The sequence below is a fragment of the Rhinolophus hipposideros genome (genome assembly GCF_964194185.1).
Source record: "Rhinolophus hipposideros genome assembly, chromosome: 20".
Lineage (NCBI taxonomy): Eukaryota > Metazoa > Chordata > Mammalia > Chiroptera > Rhinolophidae > Rhinolophus > Rhinolophus hipposideros.
In genome coordinates, this window is record NC_138066.1 from 32236951 (window position 1) to 32250962 (window position 14012).

At 40.6% G+C, this 14012-nt stretch overlaps 1 protein-coding gene across 3 annotated transcripts in view; it reads left to right on the forward strand.

Annotated features, from left to right (window-relative positions):
* The first annotated feature begins 5252 nt into the window (after positions 1–5252).
* The window catches only part of SPOP (speckle type BTB/POZ protein), a 62372-nt gene continuing 53612 nt past the window's right edge, over positions 5253–14012 (forward strand). The window contains exons 1-2 of one of the 3 annotated variants that reach the window (XM_081029044.1): positions 5253–5561; positions 8405–8510. The gene's annotated coding sequence lies outside the window, so the exon portion shown is untranslated. The remainder of the gene's footprint in view (positions 5562–8404; positions 8511–14012) is intronic. The other 2 variants (XM_081029043.1, XM_081029045.1) reach the window with 2 other exon arrangements.

The following is a 14012-nucleotide window of genomic DNA, read 5'->3' on the forward strand; positions in this document are numbered from 1 at the left end:
AAAGAGAACCAGGGTGGTTTGGCTTGATCTTCCCGAGCCCCCTGTGGCCCCCTGCATTGGAACCCCTGTGGCAAATCTTCAGAAGCCCAGAGCTTAAAAAGCAAGTATCATTTGAAAACCAGTGGGTAGAAGAATCTTTGTGGTTCCTTCCAGGCTTGAATTTTATTTTTTATTCAAAACTGAAAGCTCTCTGTGAATGGGGACAATATTTCTATTTCTTTTGATTTCTCCTGTAGTTACCTTGGTAGAGCTCTGTACCCAGGGAGCATTCAGTAAGTGCTAGTTGACTGTTCACTTTGGCACAGACCTTCTGTAATTGAATTTTAGATTAAATTCCCTTTTTCAAATAGGATTCTAATGTAGAGTAAACTTTCAATTGAAATCAATTCACCTTGATAAAGTAGAACCATGACAAAGGTAATTTAAAATTGTAAAATCCAAAGTAATTTCTAGTATTTGAGTTGAGGCAGAGAAAAAAATGTGTTTATGCTAAACTAATTATCTACATTTAGATAAGTGTTATTTTAGGGCAAATGCCAACAGGTGGTGGATCAATCTCATTCAGAATAGAACCAAAAATATCACTGAAAATAATTCGTAACAGTGACTATAATCTATATTAGTAATATGTTCTTTCTTTCTTTTTTAAAGATTTTATTGGGGAAGGGGAACAGGACTTTATTGGGGAACAGTGTGTACTTCTGGACTTTTTCCAAGTCAAGTTGTTGTCCTTTCAGTCTTAGTCGTGGATGGCGCAGTTCAGCTCCAGATCCAGTTGCCATTGTTAGTTGCAGGGGGCGCAGCCCACCATCCCTTGCGGGAGTTGAACTGGCAACCTTGTGGTTGAGAGCCCGCACTCTAATCAACTGAGCCATCTGGCACTGGCCCACGTGGGAATCGAACCAGCAGCCTTCAATGTTAGGAGCACAGAGCTCCAACTGCCTGAGCCACCGGGCCGGCCCCAGTAATATATTCTTTATTGAAAACAAATATTAATCCTCTAAAACTTACTCTGAAGCAATGACTTCAGGCAACTTTTAGACCTGTTATAAAGATGAATGAAATGGAGATGGAGCTGTGTCGTCAGTCCATCTTTTGTCAAGACAAAAATCAAAGAAAAGCCAGACTCAACCTTACCATTTCCTCTCCTCTTTTTCCCACTATTGCTTCTTCGCTGGCCACTGCACTCTTCAGATATCATGTTTCCTAGCCATTTTTCCATGTTGAAAACTCAAAACTTCAATATCTATAAGCACATTGATTAAATCCTCAGATACCCACACCATTCCAAACCTTTTGTTTTCAATTAAAGAGGCAAGTAAAGTAGCAGAATGTCTTTTATATGCCAAGCACTTTTGAACAATTGTCATGTCATTCGATGCTGCTTATTACCTTTTGATGAATGCCCCATTTCACAAATGAGATGGGAGGGTTGGGGTGATCTGCTTCCCATTTGGGGTGAGTCGCTGGCTGTGGATAGTGTCAGCGAGAAGTACTGACTATTACACCGTAGACACTGTGGCAGCAAGACCTTTCTTTGTTGTCCACCATGGAAGTTGGGGCTCAGGATGTGGCCTAGGAGCGGCCCACAGGGTGCTGTTGCCTGGGTTTGGGTTTGCAGCATGGGGCACAAAGGCGGAAGGAAAATTAAACATCCTTTCCAGTGGCAGCAGCTGTGGCCATGTGTCTGGTGGTGGCACTTGTGTCAGTGCCCAGCAGTTGGACTTCCGGGCCAGAATGTCCTGCTAAAGAAGATTGTTCTTCCTCCACTAGCATTTGGTTTTCAGCCGAATTTCCAACTGTGATTCTTCAGCTCTTGTCAATTCTGGCAGCCAGAAATATTCCTTCAGTAAATTCTAGTTTGGGTTGATACAGCCAGAGTTGGTGCAGTTTTTGCAACTTCTATTTGAGTTGCAACCAGAAACCCTGACCAGTCTGTGAGGAAACAGACTCCTCAATTAAAGAGCTTGTTGAGGGACCCCAGCTAGCAAGTGACAATGTTCTGGCGGAGAAGTCTGTGCTGTTTCCTTGATTTTAGGCTTCCCAAAGAATTCTAAGGAGGGGCATAGAGAAAAGGAGTGAGCATGGTGCACAGATTGGAGTGGCGCCTGTAGACCAGCAGGTATATGAACACTTACCCTAAAAATCCACATTCAGTAACATATCCATAAATAAGTGGGGTTTACTCTTAACCAGGGACTGTGCTATGTTCCAATATTATTTCAGTTAATCCTCACAACAATGTGATACAGTGGGCATTTTCTCCACTGTTCAATTAGAAGAACTGAGGCTTGAAGAGGTTTGTCCAAGTTTGTATTATAGCAAGTGTTAGTGCTGGGTTTGAATTTGAGTCTCCAGACAAGGAGGCTAGCTCGCATTCATTAAGCCACAGCTGCCTCACTGAAATCTAATCAATAAATATTTTTCCACTGCCGATTTTCTAGTAACCCCATTGCGGCCCCAGCATAACCACATCAATGTATATTCTTGTTGGTGTGCTTCCTTGTGTATGCTCTTACACCTGTGTCTCAGGGTGTGTCATCTGTCTGTTTCTTTAGACTGGAGACCTGCAGAGTACTGCAGAGTTCCTACTAAGGATCGTCCTGTATATCCATCTCTGATGTCCATGCAGGCCTCCACCATGGGAGGTCACTGGGCGGGGCGTGAATTGAGTGGCCAACTAAATAACTGTCTAGAGAGGAGAAAGGACTTCATCTTCCAACACTGCTTACAACCAAGATGGGAGTTTGTACTCATCTTCTGTTCCATCCTGCCTGCCTCTACCTCCCCTATTGCTTCAGGGGAAAACATGGCTTTGCTGACTAGACTGTAAAATGGAGCCCGAAGATCTTCATTGGCAGAATAAGTACCAGGCATCTCAGGGTCTCATTTGGGACAGAGCCCTTGCACAGACCTGGCTCCTGATGGCCAATGAACACTTTGTCACTTGTGGTTTGGAATGAAGAAAACGAGTTCTGCATGTTTCCTACCATCACAAGGAGCAGTGCCATTGTAAGCTTGACTGTTGCTGCACAGATAAAAGCCTCATTAAGCCCCTCCTGAGGAGAGAAAAATGTTATTCTGAGGACAGAGCAAGGGGGTCTTCTTGCTTGTCGTGGTTACAACAGAACAGTAAACGGAGGAAATAATTAAATAACTGCACTCCCCCCCCCCCAAATCTCCTGAAGAGGCTGGGTGAGTTTTTAATTAGTGCTGCATTTTCAATAAATCTGTATCTGTATGTGGTGCCGATTCTTCCCGGGATAAGCAAAGATAATAATGAGAATCCTGTTTTTCAGTCCCACACTAAAGGGATGCCTAGTATATTTAATCATGTTGTAGAAATCCTGGCAGCTTTCTCTGAGCCCAGCCTCTGCTCTAATTACATTTCTAGATTTTAGTAAATTGAAAGGGAAAATGTAGGAACAAAATAATTAAAACCTAAGAGGAACTGCATATTAAAAAGGAGAAGCTGTTTAAAATTCTTCCACACAGTGTTTCCAAGGACATCGACAGTCATTTAATCAGATCCATACCAAATCAAAGTCCTTTGTACAGAGGCTGATGGGATCACATCTCAGGTGGGCGGTATGGTTCTCAGTAGAACGGGAGCCTCATCGCACCAGGCTACAGATGGGGATAGGACTCTTATGTCCTTCTAGATCTCTGGGGATTCAGGGCCAGCCCGGACAAGCTGTGAGCACAGACTCATTAGCCTCGAGAAGTCCCCTCCCAAGTCCCAGGCGGAATCTGACTAAGCTGTAATGATTAGCCCCAGCTGTGAGGCAGCTAAAGTTATGTCGTCCATGCATCCAGTTTCCTCCTCCTGCACCCTTTCCCTACCTCTGTGCTCTAATCTCCACGCAGCACTCCTTTTCTTTCGTCTCTGCTGACCTGTGAAATCTGAAGTCAAGACAACAGGAATTAAATAGCCTCCTGACATCACGAGTCAGTTACTAGCAACTGGTTTTTGGGTTACCTGTGGGACACTCTGAATTTTCACAAGGACTGAAAACCTTGCTGGCTTCAGCTAAAGGAATGAATGTTTGTTGATGATGTTGAGTGAAATCTAATTGGAAAGTTTCACGCATCAGCCTAATAGGTGACCAAAGCTCTTTCTGTTTCAAGCAGGGCAGACACTAACCACATCACTGTCGAGTTTAGGATCTCCATTTCTTGATCATTTTTACTGAAATTCTGGTTGGGCAAACTCTAGGAGTTTGGAAGATTTTAGTCCATGATTCCTAGGATATTTTAAGCTGTTGGATTATAGGGTCTGCTTGTGTTTTTGAAACGGGAAGACAGCCTGGTGTTGTCAGGGGTTTATTTCCAAACCCCTGTGGCTTTGCACAGGGGCTCCCAACCTTCCTTGCTGAACACTCACCAGCCACCCGGCGCCAGCATGCACGTGGCCAGAGACCGCGAGCACTGTCTCCTGGAGACAGTCCCACAGCAGCAGGGCTTCCGGAAGCTGTTCCCGAGGCAGAGCCCACACTTTGTCACCCCATGACCCACAGGTTCCTCTTTGGGGTAGAATGCCTCCTCAGGCATTTGTGTGCGTGTGTCGAGATTATGCCTGCTCCAGATTATTTGGCTTGATTCAACAGGAATAATTGTTAAAGTTTACGTTAAAGAAAAGAATTGTAGCAATAATAAATATTCTATCACTGACGTTATTATAACGGGAGATGACATTTTTTTTTCTCACAGGGCCAAGATGCTCTGAGACTTATTATTATTTTTAACTAAACTCAGGAATTACTAATGGCCCTTGGGAACTAGGATGTGAGGCCACCTGGGGACTCAGGTGTCCAAGGCCACAAATTATCACTGCATCAGCTTCCTTTTAGTTGTCACTTATGCTCACCTCCTTCCCCCAACACAGTACTTGTTATTTTTGTTTCCAAATGCTAAATTTTAAGTTACTTGAAAGAACGTCCAGCATTATCATAAAGTCCAAAAAAACCTTTTACTAACAGAGTTGGTTAGAAAAAACGAGGTAACACACGCAAAAGTCGTTGGTCATCCGTAAACTGCTTGCATACATAAGCTGCTGTTGTTACAGGCGGGTATTGTTACGCTGCCCACCCCCGACCCTTCCCTCGCTGTGCCTCTCTTTGGTCCTCGCACCTCCGAGCAGCCTGTGGCGCTCTGTACGCGATCCCCTCCGCGTTCCCGCCTCTTTCTTCTAAGGCCCCTCCTTCCCCTCAAATCCCCGGGCCCCGTGAGACCCCTTGGGACGCATGCGCGGCAGGAAAAGTAGGCGGAGTCTTGAGGAAGAAGGAGGAGGGGCAGGAGAACTCAGGGAGGGGAAAGGAGGGGAGTAGAGTAGGCGGAGGCCGCGCGGGGTGGGGCCCGGCGGGTACGCGCTCTCTGCGTCGACGTGCTGACGCCATGACGCCCCGGCCGGTGTGTGTCGATGTGTGTATATGTGTGTGAGTGTGCGCGCTCCTAGTGTGTGTGTATTTGTGTATCGGCGGTCCCGCAGGTCCCGGATGTTGCGGACAGTATGAGGCGAGCGCAGGGGGACGGGAACCAGCAGCTGTCGCCGCCGCTCTCAGGTGAGTGGGGGGAGGAGAGTCGAGGGAGAGGGTTGTCCTGTCGGAGTGGGGGGGGGCGCCTCCCTTAAGAGGTGACTGACCCCCCCCCCACACGACTCTTGTGCCCCCCCCACCAGCCACACACATACTCTTTTCTGTCCCATTTCCCACATCCTGGGTTACGTGGCTTGTTAATGCCAGAGCCTCATCAACCGTTCCTTCTTCCAATCCCAAGCATTCAGGAGACACAAACGCGCCCCCTGCCTTCAGCCCCCCCATCATTTTCCCAGCCCCATCCCCCTTGCCAAATAGTGAGCTGTCGCCTGCGGCGAGATGGGTGACTGCGCATGCGCGAGTGTGAACGAGCTCGGGGTGCTTGTTCGCTGCCCTCGGGGCGCATGCGCATCGCGGTGTTGCAGGGACCTGCGGGATAAAGAGCCCCTTGACCACGCGTCTGCCTTCTTCCCAGGCAGTGGGCTAGAGTTGCTGCCCGATACTGAGCCTGTCGCTCCTGTCCAACAGGGAGAATTTAAGTTATTTGAGGGATTTATTGACAACGCACTGTTCGCGTCTGGTGTTACCTTAGAGACTCCCAGGCTACAAACTCCTCCCGGAGCTAACGTGCCCCACGCTGACCCCTCGTCTGAAACTGCCGCCGCAGCTTCTGGTTCTAGCATTACTTTTCTTTGCTCTCATCATCATGCTGTACCTTTGATGCAAACATCCCCTAAATTTAGGAGTAGGCACTCCAACCTACTCAGTTACTCTGGCAGGGGATTTTGGTCGATTCTCTGAGCAGGACTAAGTCATAAAAAAGAAAGGAAGGGCGGGTTTTCTTTTCAGTAAAATTCTTAATCATCGTCACCCAACGAGATAAGGTAGAGAGAGAGAGAGCACACGATATAAGGCTTAGAGTAGTAGCTGTAAATCAAGACCTCCAGGTTCTCTCCTTTCCAGCCCTCTTCGTGTGACCTGTTTGCCTCTCGCATTGTAAAAGATCTTCCTTAGCGCTTTTGTTTTAGCTGTACATTATTGATGCTCTGAACATCCCATGCAAACAAAAGCCATCTGAGACTACTGGGGGATGATAACTTACCCAGTGGAGGTTTTCACTTTTAAGTAAGTTTCTTTCACATTGGCAAGGAGTGAACAGCAGTTGAAAACAAGGAACTTTGAAGTACAGTGATATTTCAGTGATCTAGGCCCTGGGTTTTCAGTTGGCAGATTATTCACGGCCCTTTAATGTGCTTCACGCTTTTGCATACTTTGCTGCTGCTTACCTCTGCCATCAGACCAGGGTAAGGAAATGATAAACTCTTAGAAACAGAAGGTATGCTGGAGTAGCGTTGAAATGAATAGCTAAATTTGGGGAGTGGGGGGGCATTTTGTGTGTTTTTGTTTTGTCTTGGCTAATCCTGTCTCCTGTCTGGATAACTGGGAATGGGATACATTGGTAGGCCTTATTTTCTATTCTCTTTGTGTCCTTTCTTGGGTATACTCTCAAGGCTTTTAGGGTTGCCGTTTTTAACTCAAGGACCTTATGTTCTTGGGCCTTAAAGTATATATGTATTTTTTTCACTTCCCCATTTAACTAGCCTTTGCATGGTTCAGCTGTCTTTTGTGGTTTTCTGTTGCCATGGTTACAGTGGAGCTAGGAGACGACAAGGAAAGCTAGGAATTTGGGGGGCATATCTCATCCTGTGTCCTGGGAAAGAGCTGGAGACTCATCTTTTTTTTTTTTCTTGTGTGAACACTGGGGAGTATAAGTTCCTGAGACAGGCCCACACTTAGAGGGTGAGGGTCGTTGGTGTCCATTTGGTACTTGGGTGACTTCTCTTTTTAGAGCTCTTTATAGTAGTTAGTTTGGTACTTGAAGATGTTTAATGTTGCCTATGTCCAGACTTTCATCAGGTTCTGGTAAAATCTTGGAATTAGAACTGTTGAGGTAATAAATGTCCATATGCTTTCTCAGTAGGCTTCCATCATCTAGGATGCTTTGTTTTTAACTGGAAACATTTTGTCTGGTTGAAGCTACTGAAACCTCATTTAAAATTTTTATGGTACCAACGCATGAAATGCTTTTAGGATTAAGATGAATTTCTTTAAATAATTCTTACTGGTGCAGAGCTGGGCTTTTTTAAAAATAACTTTTTAAAATGGTTAAGACGTACATACATATGAAACACAATTCAAAAAGTACACGGATACACAAAGAGAATGAAAAATCTTTATTGTACTGCCCTCCCTATCCATCTAGTTACCCTCCCCAAGGGAGATTTTTGTTCCCTGTATCTTGTTTACCCTTCCAGAGAAAGTGCTTTTACAAGCATATACAACTATATATTCTTTGATAGTTTTGTTTTTATTTGTTGTTTTATACAAATGATGTAAACTTATACCCATTATTCTGCAGTTTTCTTTTTTCACTTAATATATCTTGGCCATCGTTCCATACAGTACATAGAGTACCTCTTTTTGAAAGAAGGCAGGTATTCCATTGCATAGATGTACCATCATTCATCCAACTTTTATTATTGGATACTTAAGTTGTTTCCAGAGCTGCAATTAATTCCTTGTATGTACTTTTTGTGTACGTGGATGTCTGTTGGGTAAATTCATAACGGAAGTGTTTAGAGGATATATGCGTTTTTAATATTGTTAGATATTGTTAAATTGCTTTCCACAGAGGTTGTATGAATTTATATTCCTGCCAGCAGAGTATGAGACTATCTCTTTCCTTACCAACACTGTATTGTCAAAAACTTTTGTGCAATCTTTTATGTAAGATTTTAAACTTCATTATGTAGCTTGTTAAGCTTCATTACACCCAGAAGTTGTGGATAAATATCGTCGCTGTTTTGCAGATGGGAGTGGTGGTGGAAGATACTATTCGCCTGAAGAATAATGTCATGAGAATAAAGTCAGATGCCTGGATAACACAGCAAGTGCATGACAGTGCTAGGAAGACATGTAAAACCTATATTCTAATTTCTTTAACTATTAGAGCTAGTTTTTCTGTGTGAAATTCTTTAAGCCCATAAGTGATGTTTTATGATCTTGTTTGATAGCTGTGACTCAAAATTGTTTATACAAGTGAACTGCCATTCTGTTGAGTAATTAAAAAGCTAACTCAGTTAAGGTACTTTACTGAGTACCTACGCAGAATATTTTTACTAGTACTTTTTAAACGTCTACCAATTGTAGAATACTTCACTATGAGCTGTAAGGAAATAGAAAACTATTAAAAGATGTCTGTGCCTGAAGGAGCTTACAGTCTTGTTGGAAAAACAAATCTACTTAATATATGAAATAATCATAGAACAGTTAGACAACAGAACGGTAACAGTAATACATTGTGTCTCTATGCAGAGAGGACTTTGTAAACTACTACCATGTTTCCCCGAATATGAGACCTAGCCAGACAGTCAGCTCTGATGCGTCTTTTGGAGCAAAAATTAATATAAGACCTGGTTTTATTTTACTATAATATCAGTAATTATTTTACTATATTATTTTACTATAATATATATTATAATATAAGATTAGGTCTCATATTAATTTTTGCTCCAAAAGATGCCTTAGAGCTGATTGTCTGGCTAGGTCTTATTTTTTGGGAAACATGGTAGTGATTAAGGTTTGGAGAGTTCATTTGGGATGCCTTCCTGGAGGAAGTGCGTTTTGCGTTTCCTCCCCCTCCTTTTTTTTTTTTTTTTTTTTACAATTGTTTAAGTGAAAAATTTTAAATGCACAGAAAAATTGAAAGACTTGTACAGTTAATCACTTTTATACCAGTTATCCCGTAGATTCAACAGTTGTTCACATTTTGCTATATTTGCTTTATCAATGTGCATGTATGTTTATATATATAATATGTAAATTTTTATTAATATATTACAGACCTCATGATACCTTAGTACCTTAAATACATTAGATACATCTTAAAATAAAAATATTGTTTTACTTAATTGTTCTTAAAATATATTGTCAAGTTAAAGCAATTACCAGTAATTTCCTAATACCATCTAATGTCCAGTTCATGTTCAGATTTTCCCAGTTGTCTCGAAGGAGACACCTTTTAGCTATTGGTATTTTTTTCTCCAATGGTGTCTCTCTCATCTCTTTTTAAATCTAGAACAATTTATTTAGAAGCCACATGATATTTACTTTTTGAAGAGACTGGGCCATTTGTCTTACAGAATATGTCACATCTGGAATTTTCTGATTGTTTCCTCACAGTTTCATGTAGTTTGTTCCTTTATCCCTGTATTTCCTATAAACTGGCAGTGAAGTTTAAAGGCTTGATTAGATTCAGGTTAAATATTTTTTGATAAGAATACTTCATAGGTGTTGCTCTGTATCTCATACTGTGTCACGATAAGAGAAACATCCTGTCCCACGATTAATGATGCTGAGTTTGATCATTTTTTAAAGATGATAAATACTAGATCTCTCCATTGTGAAGACTTATTTTTCTCTTTGTAATAACCGTGCTTCCCCGAAAATAAGACCGGGTCTTATATTAATTTTTGCTCAAACGATGCATTAGGGCTTGTTCAGAGGATGTCATCCTGAAAAATCATGCTAGGGCTTATTTTCCGGTTAGGTATTATTTTCGGGGAAACGGTAGCAAGTAATCTGCAGAGTGGTGATATTTTGGCACCACACTATTACACTTCTCCAGCAACCTTTCATCTAATGATTCTTGCCTGAATCAGTTATTTCTTTGCTTGTTGCAAAACGGTAATTTTCTAATCCTGTCATTCCCCCAATATTCTGTAAAAGTTTCCCTCGTCAGTTAGGAATAAATTATAATTTCTACCAGAAAGTTCAGGTAAATTCTCAATTTTTCCCTTTAACAATTTTCTGAGTAAAGGAAATGGATGGTATAAGAATCAACTCAGGTGTCTGGTTAGCTCGGATGGTTAGAGCTCGATGCTCATAACACCAGGGTTCATTCCCCGCATGTGAACTGCACCCTCCACAACTATAGATTGAAACAACTTCTTGACTTGGAACTGATGTGTCCTGGAAAAACACACTCAAAATAAATGAAAATTAAAAAAAAAAAAGAATCAACTCTAATCGTGGCAAATGAATTGTTTCTTTTTTCACTATCTTTGTTTTAGTATCATTATAAATTCATGGATTTTCATTTATTCTGTGTTTTACCAACAATTACAGACTTTTTATAATGCTCAAAATGTCTCATATTTGGCCTGTGAGAGCCCTTTAAGTTTTGTGTATGAGCACCTCTTTGCTCTCTGGTCCAAGGGGTTCCTGACTCACTATTTTCCTGTCTTGGATGTGGAACCCTCACCTGTGTGTGTGTGTTAGTGTCACTTTTTTTCTTTTTTAATAAATTATGTTGTTCATCTCCCTATGGAGCTTCTGGAACCAAATTCTAAAAACTAAAGGTGCCTTTATTTTTAACACAATGCATCTAGTGTTTGACTCACTTCTGTGCCACTTGGCATTGCTGGATTCTGGGTCTTACACCTCACAGATTCCTTGTCCTGAATACTCTTTGTGAAAGACAGGTAGTATCTCTGAAGAGAGCATTGCTTCCCTGCCCCCCTGCCCTCCTTAATATAAGGTTAGCTGTAGAAGAGATCGGGGAATTTTCTTCTCTCATGAGCAACCGTGCTGTTTTTATGAGATGAAAGGTACACAAAATGAAATTTAGAGACTGAAATTGTTTATAAGCTTTCTGGGAGATGTGGGGTTTTGATTGTTATATAAAAACATTCGTGTGTGTATATGCACAAGTATGTATTTGTCTTTCCTCAATTTTCCTTGTTTACATGCATTTCTCCACACAGTTGGAGTGTTATGTAATATTATGCTGTAATAGCATATTTTTTTCATTATCACTAGATTTTCATAATAAAAAAGGAGTGAGACAAATTGTTCTTAATTAGGGAAACATTTTAGATAGGCCATTAACTCTACTTTCTAGCTGTCTTAACTCAGGGTCTGGAACAGTGCTGAATCCTGTGGATTTCTATCTTGTACTGTAGACTCAGGAGAAATGTCAGTGCATCCGTGTTTTCTGAAACTCCACCACACTAATGAAGGTTAATGCAAATGAAAGATACAGGGGACCTGCACTGTAAGCTGGTTTTAGTGGCGGGACTAATTCCTGTCTTAGCAGAAAATGTTTTGTTAGACTCTCACGAGGTAGTGGTATTTTGAGTAATCTCCCTGATTTCAAGTTACTCGAAGCCTGAGAATAACAGTATTCTGATATTTATCTGAAATCTTTTTTTTTTTTTTTTTTTTTTTTTTACCATATTGTCACACTTAATTCCAGACTTTATAAGGCTAGTTTCAACCTGGTTTCATAAAACAATACTGACTCTATATTAAATTCTAGTTGTGTATTCAGGGAAGCACACCTCTTTCTCATGTTTGTTTTCAGGCATGGTGAATCACTTTGAAAGACTACGCTGACACATTTGCTCCTGAGATCCAGTAGCTTTACTTTTGTTTTTGGCAAGCTCCCATTATATGAAAAAAGATTCTAAAGTATAGACTCTAGGAAACTCTTACGCCTTCATTCTTACAATTATGGTCACGTTTTAATAGAATTGGTAGGTGTTGCCTAGCTGCTCTGTGTGGCAAAGCTGGTCAAGCCACTTCGGGAGATGCAGACCTCAGAGTGGGAATTAAACATTCAGACAGTAACTCTTGTTTGACGATGAAGACCTTTATTCCTGACTGTTTCTTTCTAAGAAGCTATTGGCATAAATCTTCCTGCTGTGGCACCAGTTACATCAAACAAAGAAGGGCTTGCAGTAGTTCTCTGAAAGCCTCTAATTCTTCCTATCTGTATGTCTGTATTTATTTATTTGTAGGAAAAAAATGTATATGTAACAATTCATCTCCTTAATTTGAGATTTACATAATTCTTGGTATTTAGAAATAAGTACTACTTTCTGTTTCTGTGATTTTGACTACTTAGATATTTCATGTGAGTGGAGCCACGCGGTATTTGTCCTTTTGTGTCAGGCTTGTTTCACATAGCATAACGTCCTTGACGTTCATCCATGTTACAGCATGTGTCATAATTGTTTTCCTTTTTAAAGCAAAAGAATATTTCATTGTATGTCTATACCACATTTTGTGTATTCATCTATTAGTGGACACTTGGGTGGCTTCCACATTTTGGCTATTGTGAATCATGCTGCTATGAACATGGGGGTAAACATATATATCTCTTTGAGACCCAGCTTTCAGTTCTTTTGGTTATATATCCAGAAGTGGAATTGCTGAATCATATGGTAATTCTGTTTTTAATTTTTTTGAGGAACTGTCATTCTATTTCCCATAATGGCTGCACCATTTTACATTTCTACCAACAGTGCCCAGGATTCCAGTTTCTCTATGTCCTCCCCAATACTTGTTATTTTCTGTTTTTATTTTATAATAGCCATCCTAATGGGTGTGTTTTATTTTGTTTTTCAAGTTTATTTTATCTTTCATTGAAACAAAGTTTTAAACTTTAACAGAGTCATATTTACTATATTTTTCCTTTGTGGTGTATGTTTTTTTTTTTTTTTTTTTGTCTTAATGAGGGGTTTCTCCTCTATACTGAGGTAATGGTTATGTCCTATATTTTCTTCTAAAAGCTTTAAAGTTTTGCTTTTCACATTTAGATCTCTTTCTCACCTAGAATTTATTTTGATATTTGGCATGAAGTAGGGATCTAATTTATTTTTTTTCCATAAGGGTAAACCTGAAGTCGGGATTTAATATTCTTTCCATGAGGATTAGCCGGTACTTCAGCATCACTTACTTAGTAGCCATGTCTACCCGCTGCGACTTTATAATGCCACTTTTATGTTTTCAAATATATGAAGGTTTGTATCTGTATTCTCTATCCTGTACCATTAATCTGTTTTTATATCTTGTGCTACTGTGCTGTCTTAATTATCATAGCTTTGTAATAATTGTTCATATCTGGTAGGACCAGTCTCACTAACCTTGTACTTTTTCTGTTTGTCATCCTCCCTGAAAAACCCTGTCAGATTGGTATATGTTAATGAAACCATTTGTTGTCTAAAGTGTCCTGATACGATATATAGAATGGCCTTCTCCAAAAAAGAAAAAAATCGAGCCTTATCTAGTAGCTGATCATTAAGTTTGTCTCTTGTTCTTAATGAGCCTACAATTTCCATTCAGTTTTTAGGGGTTTTTCTGAGTGATTTTCATTTTTATATAGGGATACGATCTTTCAAATGGAGGGTAACATTACTATTTTTTATCTCAGATAAGGACACAAAATAAAATACTTTTGGTAACGGCATTGAGGTTCTATGGTGTTAAGGCTTTCTTGATCATGAGGAAAAGAAACCTATTTAAAATAGCTCATATAAAAGATTTATCAAAAGGAAAAAGCTGTCTTAGAATCCAAAGAAAGGCTGACCAACCAAGCCTCAGAAAGGGCTGGAACCAAAACAATTCCAAGGACTT